This window comes from Mastomys coucha, unplaced genomic scaffold (genome assembly GCF_008632895.1).
Source record: "Mastomys coucha isolate ucsf_1 unplaced genomic scaffold, UCSF_Mcou_1 pScaffold12, whole genome shotgun sequence".
Classification (NCBI taxonomy): domain Eukaryota; kingdom Metazoa; phylum Chordata; class Mammalia; order Rodentia; family Muridae; genus Mastomys; species Mastomys coucha.
In genome coordinates this window covers 17851262-17855886 of record NW_022196894.1, presented here as the reverse complement: position 1 = coordinate 17855886, position 4625 = coordinate 17851262, and the positions used below count along the sequence as shown (strand labels likewise).

General features: G+C 39.8%; 1 pseudogene; it reads left to right on the top strand.

The window, feature by feature from the left end:
* The first annotated feature begins 3609 nt into the window (after window positions 1-3609).
* Window positions 3610-4227, top strand: LOC116086245 (annotated as a pseudogene).
* The last annotated feature ends 398 nt before the right edge of the window (window positions 4228-4625 follow it).

The window sequence follows — 4625 nt, the reverse complement described above, 5'->3', positions numbered from 1 at the left end:
ACTTGATACAAGAGTTACAAATGTCAAGCACAGCATCCAGTCTCACTCTTTGTTGTTCTCTTACAAGCCGCCTCCCTAGTTAATCGTCTATGTTTCTTTTGAGTATATAAATGTTTTTGAAATATATAAGCTGTTCTGAAAACCATAGTATAGTGTAAAAACATGAAATAAACAATACTACTAATAGAGAGGCTGAGATAGGAGAAGCAATATTTTAAGACCCTTATGTTGTACACAGCAAGACACTGTCACAAACAAACAAGCTGACAGTGTATATAGATTGTACAATGTTGGACCTATTTCTCCAATTACCAAATTAGAGAGATCATTGGATGACAATCAACAAATTTCCAATTCCTCATATTATTGGATTTCAATCGATTAGTACTTGCTGTTCAAATATTCACTAAGAGATATTTCAACATGTTTTAATGTTCAAACTATGGGATGATATTTATTATGACAATCAATAAACTACTATACAGTGCAAAATACAGTAAATACAAGACATGATAAAACTAATATAATAGGGTAAGAATGGAAAGACAAGAAATGTTTCATAATAAGATTTTCTGGAATGTGGATAAGTGGGAGGATGAAGAGAGCACTGAAATGGAATGAGCTGGAACCTTAAAGGTGCTTACACAAGGCTCAAGTCAAACCACTAATCAAAAAGCATTATTTCAGATGCCTGTATTGTTTCATAGGGGCTCAGTTCAATACTTGTTAGGGATTTCTCTTATTTCTGGACAAAACCAGAAGGTTAAAGCAAAATTTGCCAAATTATATAACTGTTTTTAAGCTTTTCAGGGGGAATAGTAGTTAAAAATGGGGAAAGAGAAGCCAGACATATTTCTGGGGGTTCTAGTCTCCAGTCACTGGGAAAATCATGGGTAGGAAGCTAGCTAGCTTGGCCAATCTAGGTGCAACCTTAGACACACACAGTTGCTCAGTTTCAACTTGGCTCAACTGCTGGGTGCCTCCAATCTATCTCAGCTAGCATGCCAGAACTCCCAGCTCAGCACCTAAATCTGTACTCAATTTCAGTTGCTGCTCAACACCCCCAACTCAACACCCCCAACCTCTTGCCTGTAGAATTGGCCTGGGGCTGTTCCACATGAGATCTCACATGGCTGGTTGGCTTCTCTACCTCCAAAGCATGGTGAATTCTCCCTCCTTGTGTCTGTCCATTTGCCTGTGGGGACTCAGTAGTCCTGCCTATTCCTTCAGCCCAGAAATTGGCATCTTACCAATAGATCAAGAATCAATTGGGGAACAGTACCTTGACATTGGAATTACCCCTAGATATCATTGTCTTTGGGACAGCTCCTTTCACTTTAACAGCTACTGTCTTTATACCTGGCAGTCTTCATATCACTAAAGTCAGTAAAAGTGTTCAGGGAAGTTTTCACCATGTTATTGTGAGCTATCCTCAGGTAACGTACTGATGGCATTTAAGTTGTAATCTCTAGTGAGAGATAACTGCATCATGGAGGTGTGCCATTAACAAGAGCTGTAAGCCTATCCTACAAGGCTCTTTCCTTCCTTCACTACAAGATGAGCACATTTGTTCTATTGGGACTTCCACCCTTAATAAAGTGCTTCTCTCAGACCCAAACAAACGGAGCACATCAGTGAGAAACTGGAAACATCAAGACAGCAAATTAAAATAAACTTATCAGTACTGGAGCATGGCTAAGCAGTTAAGAGGCTGCTCTTCTATAGCACCAGGGTTTGACTTCCTAACACTGACAATGTGGCTCCCAACCATCTCTAATTCCAGTTCTATGGATGCCACTGTCATATCCTTGCCTCTCCATGAATGCATGTAGTGTGCAAACTTACATGAAGGCAACACACCCAAACATGTCATTAATAATTTTAATAAAAACATTTTATTATATAAGTAAACTTCAACAGGTATTTCATTTTAACGAGAAGCTGCCTTTAACAGGAGCTGGCAAACATATTTTTGCTTTTGGGTTTGTTTTGGGGGGGGGGAAGAGATTGGTTTTGGTTTTCTCAGAATGAGGCATAAATTATAGAACAAAATATATACAGAGCCCAGAACCTGTATGTCTCCAGCCATACAGTAAGGGTACTGATGAACAAAAGTTAGGAATAACTACCACATGCACTGCTGAGATGAGCAAATTACCTTTGCAGATTGGTCTCAGTTCATGCATTCCTTCAAGTTGGCGGAGAAGCTCAAATATGTTTGTTGAGGGCTGGAGAGATGGCTCAGCAGGTAAGAGCACTAACTGCTCTTCTGAAGGTCCTAAGTTCAAACTCCAGCAACCACATGGTGGCTCACAACCACCCGTAATGAGATCTGATGCCCTCTTCTGGTGCTGTCTGAAGACAGCTACAGTGTACTTACATATAATAATAAATAAATCTTTTTAAAACTTTTTTAAAAATTAAAAAAAGAATGTTTGTTGAACACCAGCACACAGATTCTTTTCTATCACCTCACTCCATGTCTGGTTTAGTCAATCTGGATTCTAAAACCCAAATGGGAAGGAAATGATTCACTGACTTCAAACCCACCCTATCTGCCTTTCCAAGACTCCCCAGAATGTACTCAGTGCCTCTTTTACTCCAAAGGAATGTAATGCAAGTTGTCCTTAACAGCAACGTGTGTCAGAGTTACTTCAGATTCCTGGATTGTACTGAAGACTGGCCCACATAAACCCTCCTGGGGTGGGGAGGGGAATGTCTTCTTACCTTCCTTGAGATTTTGTTTTCTAGGCCTATCCAGGAAGTCCGCAGCCTAGAATACTAGGAGCCATACAAACTGATACATTGTATGCTGCCAAGAAGTTTACTGAAGAACATCTCTTAACCTTGAGTAGCATTCCAAACAGTCAGAGCAGAAGGGAATCATTCCTTTTGGCAGCTGTTGTAAAGGAAGGAGCACAGAAAACAAAGGGGATTGTGGTTGTTATTGTTTCTGCTGTTGTTGTTGTTTTTAAGTTCTTAGGTATCTGTAATTATGAAAAATGAAGCATAGTATTTTGTAGAACATCTCATAGTTTATTGAATTCAAACAAATGCAAGAATATAGCTTATTCCAGGACAGCCAGGGCTATACAGAGAAACTGTGTCTCAAAAAAACCAAAATAAATAAATAAATAAAATTATATGTATATAAATATATCTTAAACAGGTTCCAGGTTTGGTGCAAGAGTTAAGAGTATTTGGTCTTGCAGAGGATCCCAGTTCATTTTTTAATGTCCACATAGTGACTCAAATTAAAATGGAACTCCAGCCCTAAAGGATGTGATTGCCATTTCTGACATCTGCAGCCGCCAGCCACTCACTTGGTGCACATACATACAGGCAGGCAAAATAGTCACATACTTAAATTAGATAATATAAAATAGATAAAATAAATAAATCTTCAAAATTATTTTTAAAAGAATATAAACTTAAAATGTTGCCTATTTTCCACAAGTCATTTTAGTATATTATACCTAGGAATTTTAGTATATAAATTTAGTATACATACATTTAACACTCCTTTTAAAAAATTTTTATGGAAAAAATTTTATGGAAATTTTTTTTATGGAGATTAAAACCCTCAGAGCAGCCCCATCTACTGCGAGAATGAAGACCATTCTCAGCACTCAGACTGTCGACATTCCAGAAAATGTTGACATCACTCTGAAAGGGTACATAGTCCTTGTGAAGGCCCCAGGGGAACTCTGCGGAGGGACTTCAATCACACCAATGTAGAGCTGAGTCTTCTTGGAAAGAAAAAGAAAAGGCTCTGGGTTAACAAATAAATGGTGGGGTAACAGAAAGGAACTGGCCACTGTCAGAACCATCTGCAGACATGTTCAGAACATGATCAAGGGTGTCACACTGGGCTTCCGTTACAAGATGAGGTCTGTGAACACTCACTTCCCCATCAACGTCGTTATTCAGGAAAATGGGTCTTTGGTAGAAATCTGAAATTTCTTGGGTGAGAAATCTATCCGCAGGGTTCGGATGAGGACAGGTGTTGCTTGTATGGTCTCTCAAGCCCTGAAGGATGAATTAATCCTTGAAGGAAATGATATTGAACTTGTTTCAAATTCAGCCGCTCTGATTCAGCAAGCCACAACAGTTAAAAACAAGGATATCAGAAAGTTTTTGGGTGGCATCTATGTGTCTGAGCAGGGAACTGTGCAGCTGCTGACAAGTGAGGCCTCAGTTTACCTAGGTCCAGAAACAAGATCCTGATCATGAGTACAATTTGGGCTCTTTTGGGAGAATAAAAGATTTATACATTGGGAAAAACAAAAAAACAAAAACAAAAACTCAGAGCAAAATAAGGAGGGCCCAGAGGAGGATGCATGAATCTTACTCAGAAGGAGAAACAAACTAGTCATCGAACATGGGTGGAGGAGGGGAACTGGGTGGGAGATGGGGAGGAAGGGAATGGGGATGAGGATCAGGTATGGAGAAAAGGTGTGTGAGAGAGGACTGGGAGTGAGAACAACAATGTGAATGTGTGTGGGGGGGTGAGGGCGGGTATCTCTGGGAGTAGCTTAAGACCTGGGACTGGGGAGGCTCTTTATGGGGATGACCCTAGCTGAGAATCCTAGAGGCTCGGTATATGGAGATTGAAGTGCCAGATG